Genomic DNA, 10729 nt, shown 5'->3' on the forward strand with positions numbered 1-10729 from the left:
GCTGAGCCTGATCCTTATAAGAGACCTTCTACTGAGCTCAGCTAAATCTGCCGCCTTGTTCATCTGAATACCCTAACCCATCTCCTCCATTAATACGTATAAAAGAAATGAGCTGAGACTCTAGGCTGCTGTAGGTGTCTTCATCACAGTGAGCACAACACACCCCATCACACGACTTTTCTGTACCTATGTCTGTGTGTCTGTCCTTCCTTCCCTGTCACCCCAGTTGGGTCAGTCCCTGAGCCATGTAGGTCATAACAGTGGTGGATGAATTTCAGGATAAATATGCTAGAAGAATATGAGAAATGGTGGGGAACACACAGAGGCATTTGTCACACATGGTGGCATTTGTCACTAACATATTGGGTTCCTCAAAGACATGATAATGTCCAGTCATAGGACTGTTAGAAATGTCTTAATGTGAATATAAATGTGCCTTTTTGTACTCTAGGACTCTTAACTGGAAGGGAATGTCCCATGCCCCTCACTGATGCTTGGGAAACCATTGCAGCTACTATGGATTTCCATTCACAGACTCGATTGTTTAAAGCAATATGTGTTCAAAAGGTTGTGAGAAATTGAAGAGAGATTCATTGCCAATTCCCACTTCGTCCCTCCCTTCCCTTACTGTCTCTATGCTTGTATTGTTCCTCTTGCTTCAGTTGCCATGTTCCAACCATCCAGAGACAACATACATTCTGCTTTAATTCTTCTCCAGGCACTAATCCTATGTCTACAAAATTGAATAGCTAAGTGAAGAAAAACAAATCCCATGAACATTTGATATCTTCAAATATATTCATTTGAAGAACGATATGATGATACTAAGACCAGTGAGCCACTTGTAGATGTCTTCTCTGGCCATTTAATCCCAGGACAACACTAACTCAGCTTCATGCGTTTGATGTCTCCATTTGTAAAATCACTCATATTGGCTTAGATATCTCTTTCTAAAGTCACTATAAGCAGAAGTGTGTGCTTAGTGCCTTCAATGGTGTGAGATTCTGAAATGTGGGGTTGAACAGGGATTAGTCTCACTAATCCCACTGAACAAATGTGCAGCCTGGGTTGGAGAGTTTATGGTTCTTTGAGGTCCTATGGTTAGGAAGGGTTGTATAGAGATGGACTCAGCTTCCCTAATCACAACCCCACTCTTTAACACATTAACCTGCTTCTAAGGAGTGTGTATTAACTACCAACTCTTCTCATTTTAGTGAGAAACTAGCATCTTATTTTTAAAAGCATATTAAATGTATTTATGTATTTATGTGCATATGTATGTTTTATGTATGTATTATATGTATAATGAGTGGTACATACGACCACATATAAGTAGGTCTGAGAGGACTTATGAGACATGTTGGTTCTCTCCTTTGACATGTAGATTCTGGAGACTAAATTCAGCTAAACATGGAGACAAGTGCTTTTTACCTGGTGAGCCATCTCAGGCCATTTTGCTGTCTCAGTGTCTACTTTTATGTCTTTTTCAATTCCTTTTTTTTATGAGTATGAGTGTCTTGCTTGCATGCATGTCTCTATATCACTTTTGTGCCTGGTTTCTGCACAGGTCAGAAGAGGGAATTAGATTCCCTAAAACTGAAGTTATAGTTGCTTGTGATTTGCTGTGTGGGTGCCTGGAATAGAACGTTGGTCCCCCTCAAGACTAGTCAGTGTTTTTCACCACTGGTCTATATCTCCAGCCCCAAACTGTAGTGCCATATTGGATTTGGGCCTGGCCGCTTTGTAACTGCATGGCCACAGTAAAAGTCATGGGATTGTTGGACAGAGGCCTCCCCCATGTATTTACGGCACAGGAAGAAAAGACCAAGTAGTAAACACCCGGTGTCTCCACTGCACGACCTCTGCTGAGCCTGGCTGATGCATGTGGAACTGACACACCTGGACCACACCAGGGTGGTGGTCAATTTACTTCTGCCTTTTACTTCCTCAGCCTTTATCCTTGAGATTTAGGCTGGTCTTCTCGGATTTCTTCCTAATTAATTCAGATCTCGAAGTCGGTCTTTTGTTACCGAAGTCATGAGCCAGGTAGTCAGGAGCCAGGGTTTCCCACTGTGCTTCCCAGTTATTTTCTACCTGGAGACTTGGGTATATAAGTGGTGAATAAAGCTACAGGAGTCTCTCACTCTTCTTCCTCACTCTCACTCTTCTTCCTCACTCTCACTCTTCTTCCTCACTCTCACTCTTCTTCCTCACTCTCACTCTTCCTTCCGCTCTTCCTCTCTCTCTCTCTCTCTCTCTCTCTCTCTCTCTCTCTCTCTCTCTCTCTCTCTCTCTCTCTCTCTCTCTCTCTTCCTCTCTTCCTCTCCTGGCTTGACACGATAACCTCTCTGTGTGTATGTGTGTTTCTTTCATCCTGTAGGCTTTCGCCCGATTCTCGGTACTGTGTCGGTGCTGGCGCCGACACCAAACATCTTCTTTTAAACCCACACAGTTATAACTAAGTGTATGGAAGTTCTACCTCAACAGTAGATGAATAAAGAAGGGGTAGGTAACTGTCCTGACTCAGGATGCCCTAACAAAATACCAGATGTAGAATAAAAGATCCGAGGCAAATTCCAAGTTTGAAAACCTATCAAAACCCACTGATCCTTGAGCCCAGAAACCCACCTACTCGTGAGCTTGAAACCCTAGTAGATAGCGTAGGACTCTGTCAGACAGACGAGGTGCTGACAGTTGGCATTAGTAGCACTCAATCAGTCTTAAGGTCTTCTGGGAAACCTTCAGGTTTGTTTCCTAGCAATATCCAGTTCAGGTGTTGGTCCAGTCTTTTCCATCAGCACTGCCATTTTGGGGCCCTTGTGACCTCACACACAACACTAGACTCAGCTCAAGGACCAACTCCCTGGTCCTTAGTGCTCAGACTATGTTAGCTCAGACACAGAGACCAGATGTCTATTTCCACTAACAACTCAAAAAACATATGTGGTAAGAACATGGTCACTGGAACTTTGGAAAGACCAAAGGATTAACTTGCATCCTTGATAAAAGCCTAATGTCAAAGGGCAGTACAGTAGACCTGCTACAGGCCACAGCAGGAAGGGAATAGACCAGCTACAGCAGGAAGGTAGGTTCACACGCAAGCCACATATCTAGCCTTCTTTTTCTGTCAATCCCCACCAGCTCCCAAGAACATCTAGCCAATCCTCTGCTGGAAAGTGTCTGATTGCGTCTCCTATCTTCATGTTTACTACTGAACCCACCTCTCTCCTACAACCCTTCACTTAACACAGCTCTCCCTCTCTAAGAGCAATTTTGTTCTCAGCTAAGAAGAAATAGATGGGTGACCTGTTTTTATCAGAGTAGGGCCATAGGCTAATGACAGCTCTACTTTCCCTAGCCTGATGGCTTTTCTTTTGCTCCAGATTCCATTCATGGTGTGTCTGACATCTCCACTTCATCCAACAGGGGCTACATATTACACAGCTTCTAAAGGTGTCAAGAGTGCCCTTTAGGTTCCTTGATAGAGTAATTTCCCTTCTTTTATGTTACCAAAGAGTATCCTCCCATTGATATCTCTCCCTTACCTGGATTTCTCTGTCTTCTTTGTGATCTGCTCCCTAGGGCTCTTCTATTCCTGTCAGTACGGGTTACCCAGGTATTGTGTGCTATGGTATGTACTCCTTCAGTATATCCATGGCTATTTAAGGAAGGAAGAGTAACTCTTTTTGAGGGACATGTGCACTGATAGACTGCCCTCACCCCAGAGGATAGTCTTATACCTATATGCATATTGACAACACTGATGAAACCCAAGGGCTTGTTAATTATAACCAAAAAGAAAAGACATGAAGTTGAGGTGGGGGAGAAAGGGTTGGGGGGCAATACAGAGAGTTCTTCATGCCACCCACTGAGGCTCTCTCTCAATGTCTTCAATGTTGTGACAAAAGAAACCAGGACTCATAAGAAATCTCTCCTCCTTTGAGTTGTTTCTCTCAGGTTCTTTGCTCATAGCCACAAAAATAAGTATTACTAGGTCAGAAGATATGATGGTTTGAATATGATTGTCAAATGTACATTCATATATTTGAATGCTTGCTTAGTCACCAGGGTGTGGAATACTTTGATAGAATTAGAAGGATTTGGGGGTATGGCTAGGTTGGAAGAAGTAGAATTAGGGGTGGACTTTGAGGTTTCAAAACTCCATGCCAGACCCAGTTCCACCCCGCTTCTGTAACACATACACACACACACACACACACACACACACACACACACACACACACACACACACGAGTGCCTGCAGATCAGAATGTAGCTTTCAAGTGTTGTTCCAGTGCCATACATGCTATCTAGCTCCCTGCCATGATGATAGTGTAGTAAGACTCCAAAACTGTAAGTGTCCAATTAAGTGCTTTCCTTTATAAGAGTTGTTTTGATCATAGTACCTCATAACAGCAGTAGAACAGTGGGTAAAACAAAAGTTTTACCTGAAGTAGGATACTGCTCTGGCAGGCCTGACTATGCACTTCACTGGAGAAATATGTATGACTTTTAGACTTTTGACTAGGAAAGAGATTAGAAATTAGTCGGGTCTTAATGGGCCATCCTAGAATGAGCATAGAAGATGGTTCTGAAGGCAATATGAACTGTTGGGGCCAGCTCAAGATTTAGAGGGAAGAATATTATTAGGTGGGCTGAAGGGCATTCATGTGATATTTTGGCAAAAAAAAAGGGGGGGGATGCTTTCTGCCCTTGTCTAAAAACTTGCCTGAGGCTAAATTGAAGAGTTTGGTATTGCTGACAGTTTTGGGTCCATGACACTACGAAAAGAGATTACAAGACAGACTGGAATTGACCCTGTTGTATAGTTAGTAGCAGTCACCCTTCCTTAGATCTATAATAAAAAGTAGCAAGCCGGAGAAAGAGAAATGTACAGCTTGAGAGGAAAGAGCACCCACCACAAGGTGTAATGGAGCTAGTCCAGTGACCAAGGAGATAAAAAAGTTTAAAGAAAAGACTAATGCTAAATGGAAAGAAGGGAATGGTGCCCCCAGGGCACCCAGCTAAGCTTCCAATTTGTGAAAAGAACTTTACAAAAACAAAGTTTAAGCCCTGAAAGAAACCATGGAAAACAGGAAGCTAATGAAAATGTGGGGGGCAAGTTCCAGCCCCATCATCCAGTAAAACATGGCAGTTTCAACTATATATATGGTCTGGCTTTAGAGTTGAGGATACAAGAAGGGATTGTGGAATCTCCCTCCTTGAGAAGAAAAGCTGCTGAGGCCAGGCAGGTGTCAGCTGTGTACCTGAATGAGGGCTGAGAAAGACCATTGCTTGAAGCTGTGAAAGTGAAACACGGATCTTGCTGGAGACCCCAAGCTGTTGGAGATGCCAGAGTCATGGGATACATGCCAAGATGTAGGCAGACATGCCCAAGAGAGAGAAATGTGTTGCAGTCAACAAAGCTGAAAGGAGTTGGAGTTCTGAAGGGTGCTTTGACATCAGACATAGAGATGCAGAATGTGGAGTTTACCCTTCTGTTTTTTAATCTTCTTTTGGTTCAATATTTACTCGCTATGCTTCCTTTCCTCACTTTCATAATGCTAATGTCTATCCTGTGCCATTGTATGCTGAAAGGATGTGACCTGCTTTTTAATTTTGATTTTCCAGGGGGTTAGAGTTAAGAGATTGCCTTGAGTCTCAGAGGAGACTTTGAACTTCGGACTTTCAAGCAGTCTTGAGTCTGAAATACTCTGGACCTTTGAAGATAGACTAAATGCATTTTGCATTATGATGTGGTGATAAGCCCACTGAAGCCAAAGAATGGAATGTGGTGATTTGAATGAGAATAGCTCATGTAGTCTCTTGTATTTGAATGCTTAGTCACCAGGGAATGAAATTCTTTGATAGGATTAGAAGTATGAAGTATCCTTCCCCATCTCTTTTGCTTAATTTTGGCTAAAGCCTATATTATTAGATATTAGAATAACTAGTCCAGATTGCTTCTTGGGTCTGTTTGCTCAAAAAACCTTTTTCCAATCTTTTGAGGTAATGTCTACCCTCTGATGCTGAAGTATGTTTCTTGTATGCAGCGGAATGATGTTTTCATATCCATTCTGTTTAGCCTGCATCTTTTTACTAGTTAATTGGGCCCACTGATGTTAAGATATATTAATGACCAATGATTGTTAATTTCTGTTATTTTGATATTGGTGGTAGTGTGTGTGTGTGTGTCTGTGTGTCTGTGTGTCTGTGTGTCTGTGTGTCTGTGTGTCTGTGTGTCTGTGTTTCCCTTCTTTTAGTTTCACTGGTGTGGAATTGGTTCTCTCCTGGGTTTATGTGATTGTAGTTAACCTCTTTGTACTGGAGTTTTCCTTCTAGTATCTTCTATAGGGCCGGATTTATAGATATATATTGTTTAATTTGCTTTTTTATGGAATATCTTCTTTCCCCATCTATGATGATTTAAAGTTTTGCTGGGTATAACAGTCTAGGCTGGCATCTGTGGTCTCTTAGAGACTCCAAGACATCGTCCTAGGCTCTTCTGTCTTTTATAGTCTCTTGAGAAGTTGGGTATAATTCTGATAGGTCTGCTTTTATATGTTACTTGACTTTTTTTTCCTTGTAGCTTTTAATGTTCTTTCTTTGTTCTGTATATCTAGTGTTTTAACTATTATGTGACATGAGGACTTTCTTTTGTAGTCCAATCTATTTGGTGTTTTGCAACTTTCTTATATGTTTATGGCTATAAGCTTTTTACATGTCTATGCTGGAGAATTTTCTTCTATGGTTTTATTGAAAATATTTTCTGGACCTTTGAGCTGGAAATCTTCTTCTATTCCTGTTGCTTTTAGGTTTGGTCTTTTCATAGTATCCCAGATTTCATGGGTCTTTGTGTCAAGAAATTTTTAGATTTAGCATTTTCTTTGAGTAATGTATCAATTTCTTCTATCATATCTTCTATGCCAGAGATTCTTTCTTCCATCACTTGTATTCTGTTGATGATGCTTGTGTCTGTTGTTCCAGTTCTCTTCCCTGCTTTTTCTAGTTCCAGGATTCTCTGTTTGTGCTTTCTTTTTTTTTTTTCTTTAGAACTTTTTTTGTACTACAATTTTACAGCTATTTTAAATTTTTATTTATTTTGTGTATATGAATGCTCTATCTGCATGTACACCTGCATTCTAGAAAACAGCATCATATCACAATATTGATGGTTATGAGCTATCATGTGGTTGTTGGGAATCAAACTTGAGACCTCTAGAAGAGCAGCCGGTGCTCTTACTCACCTCTCCAGTTGCCAGTTTGTGTTTTCCTTTTTACTTCTATTTCCATTTTCAAGTCTTCACCTGCTTGATTGTATTTTCCTATATTTCTTTAAGGGATTTATTGATTTCCTCTTTAAAGGTCTCTATCATCTTCATAAGATTGGATTTAAAGTTATTTTCTGGTGCTTCAGCTATGTTGGGATATCCAGGGCTTGTTGTAGAAGGATAGCTGAGTGTTGGTGCTGCCATATTGTCTAGGCTGCTGCTGATTGTGTTCATACACTGGCCTTTAGCCATCTGGTTGTCCCTGGTATTGGCAGGCCTCCAGGATTGCAGGCAGAGTTGTGGGCAGGCAATGGAGCACAGGAAGCTGAGTGCAGTTTACAGCTGTTGGATGTGCTTTACAGAGACATGGCAGACAAGGATTGGTGGGGAGGTGTTTTACCTGGTTGTCCCTAGTGCAGGAAGGGCTCCAGGAATGCAAGCAGAGTTGTGGGACAGAAAATGGAGCATAGGGGACAGGACCTCACATAACAGACCTTGATTGAAGTATGTCCTTTGTGTCCCTAATTTCTCTAGAATGTTTTCATGAAGGAGTGTTGAAAAGCCTTTTTTACATCTAATGAGATCATTATCTATTGTTTGTCTTTCACTTTGTAGGATGATTTGTAATTCTCAATTTATATATATAGAACCATCCCTACATCTCTAAAGTAAAGCCTACTTGACCATGGTAGATGATCTTTCCTTATGTGTTCTTAGATTCAGTTTGCAAGTATTTTATTGAGAATTTTTGCATCTATGTTAAAATGGAAATTGGCCCATAATATGTCTTTCTTTGTTGGGTCTCTATGGAGTTTTTAATATCAGAGTAACTGTGGCCTTGTAAAACAAATAGGACAATATTTTTATTATTCCTATTTTATAGAATAAGAATTTTTAAAATAACAAATAAATTAACTCATGGGTCGTGTCTCATTTGCTTGCCGTTATTGTGGTGATTATGGTTATCAGATGGGGACTCCACACATCCTGCAAACCCTTGGTTGAGCATCCTTGTACCACCCAAGTTAAAGCATGTATTTTTATATCTCAATCAGTGTTCAAACTCTGCATCTTGGTGATCAACTTATTAATTAGATGTTGTCTAATTCATTTCGTAAAATCTAAGAATAACTGAATGCCTAAAAGCATACTGGCAAGCCTACCTTAAATAGAGTTGCAGAGTCTGAGTGTGGGTTAGTAGAGGTAAATATATTTTTCTGACCATAGACGTGAGAGCTAGTATGCCTCATAAGTTAGTTCTAGAATTCCAGAATATGGTGGGTGAAGATGATACTTCATTAGGTATATGAGATTCTCATAAAGATTAGTTTGTAGCTACTTTGAGTCTTCTTTGGCAACCCCATGCACAACTGCCAGTTGATTGTGTCAGTATAGAAGACATTTGCCTACTGTGCTTGTGCCCTCTTATGAATGCTATACTGATCTGTGTCTTTGTGGGGAAACGGTTTAAGAGAATTGAAATTTAAACATTTAGGTGTGTGTGTGTGTGTGTGTGTGTGTGTGTGTGTGTGTGTGTGTGTGTACACATATAACCCATAACTCCAACCTTTGGCTTAAAGCTTTAGACACACTCTGATTTATGCCTTAAATCTCAATGCATGAGAGCAAAAGCAGGAGGAGGGTCACTGTGCAAATTCAAAACCTGTATCTTCGTGAGGGTTTCTATTGCCGTAATAAAAACTGCGTGACCAAAAAGCAAGTTGGGGAGGAAAGGGATTATTCAAGTCATACCTTCAGATCATAGTCCATCACTGGAGGAAGTCAGGACAGGAACTCAAGTAGGGCTGGTACCTGGAGACAAGAGCTGGCTGATACAGAGGCCATGGAGGGATGCTGCACAGTCTACTTTCTTATAGAACCCAAGACTACCAACCCAGGAATGGCACCATCTACAAAAGGCTGGGCCCTCCCCCATTGAATACTAATTGAGAAGATGCCAAATAGATGGTCCTCATGGAGGCATTTTCTCAACTGAGGCTCCTTCCTGTCTGTGTCTTCCTTCCTTGCTTGTGTCAAGTATACACACAAAACCAGCAAGTACAGCCTGGTAGGGCTACATAGTAAGACCTGTCACAAAATGCAAAAAGAATTTTAAAGGGGAACAGGAAAGAGGAGAAGAAGGCATAGGAGGAGAAAAGAGAGGAGAGGAGAGGAGAGGAGAGGAGAGGAGAGGAGAGGAGAGGAGAGGAGAGGAGAGGAGAGGAGAGGAGAGGAGAGGAAAAGAGAGGAGAGGAGAGGAGAGGAGAGGAGAGGAGAGGAGAGGAGAGGAGAGGAGAGGAGAGGAGAGGAGAGGAGAGGAGGGGAGAGGAGAGAGGAGGTTTAGAAAACCTTGTATTGGCACACCTTCTGCCTGATCCATGCTGCCACCCCCTTCTCTGCTTTGAGTAATGCTTGCTTGCTCCCTCGGTGCTAACTAGGTACCTCCTTCATGAAGAGAAAAACCACAGTCAACAAGAGACCTAAGGAAAGAGTCAAGGCTGAGAATAACAATTTTGTTGATTTGATGATGTGGGCAAGCTGGTTCTGTGGTGCAGCTTGAGATTAAGAGGCCACTCATCAACTAATAAGTAACTATTTGGAAACCACAGAGCTTGTCAATCAGGCGGATCAGATTCCAATCAATGAACAGACACAACCACACAGTTGGAACTGGAGGATGAAGATACCTTTGCTGTGTTCCAACAGCAAACAGGATGAACCTACTAAGAAGGGAAACTGCTACTATATTCCTAAATTTTGTACAGACTAAGAATACATTCTCCCATTAAAAAGCTGAAGTCTGGTCCAGCACACCCTGACTACTGTAGTACATTTGTTTTCTCTTCTTTCATTCTCCTTGCCCATTCCTTTACTGGACATAAGGCAACTGGTTTATGTGCACAGGCCTGTTGAGCTTTTTTTCTCAAACTATGCCATCATGGTGGCACATGCCTTTACTTCTAGCAGTTCTTGGGAAACAGAGGACAAGAGATCTCTGATGTCAAGGACGGCTAGATCTACAGTTAGTTCCAGACCAGCCAGAGCTCAGAGTAAGTCCCTGTCAACAACAAAAACAAAAACAAAAACAAGACCTGAATGGCCAATATTGAGTTTGGTTAACATGAAATGGAGGTTATCTGGGGGATGGCTCTGGACAAACATTCCCTTCACACATTATCAGCCCTTTGCTCAACTCTTATCTGTCTCGGGAAGTTATTTTGCTCTAAATGTTTTAACAAAAGAATCCAACAACATAAAACTCCTTGCATACTTTATGCATTCAGGGAATTGTATGTTTTTCATGTACCATTGTAAAAACAAGAGCAACTATAGCTTGTGTGTGTGTGTGTGTGTGTGTGTGTGTATGTGTGTGTGTGCGCGTGCACGCGCATGTGTATATGTATATGTGTATGTGTATGTATAATTTAGCTGTTACATCTAGGCCAACCTGACTTTAA

The 10729-nt window shown here is 41.4% G+C and overlaps 1 pseudogene; it reads left to right on the forward strand.

The window, feature by feature from the left end:
• Positions 1 to 9720: 9720 nt before the first annotated feature.
• Positions 9721 to 9989, forward strand: LOC148005663 (small ubiquitin-related modifier 2-A-like; annotated as a pseudogene).
• The last annotated feature ends 740 nt before the right edge of the window (positions 9990 to 10729 follow it).

The sequence above is a fragment of the Rattus norvegicus genome, chromosome 5 (assembly GCF_021556685.1).
Source record: "Rattus norvegicus strain SHRSP/BbbUtx chromosome 5, alternate assembly SHRSP_T2T, whole genome shotgun sequence".
In the NCBI taxonomy this organism is placed as follows: Eukaryota; Metazoa; Chordata; class Mammalia; order Rodentia; family Muridae; genus Rattus; species Rattus norvegicus.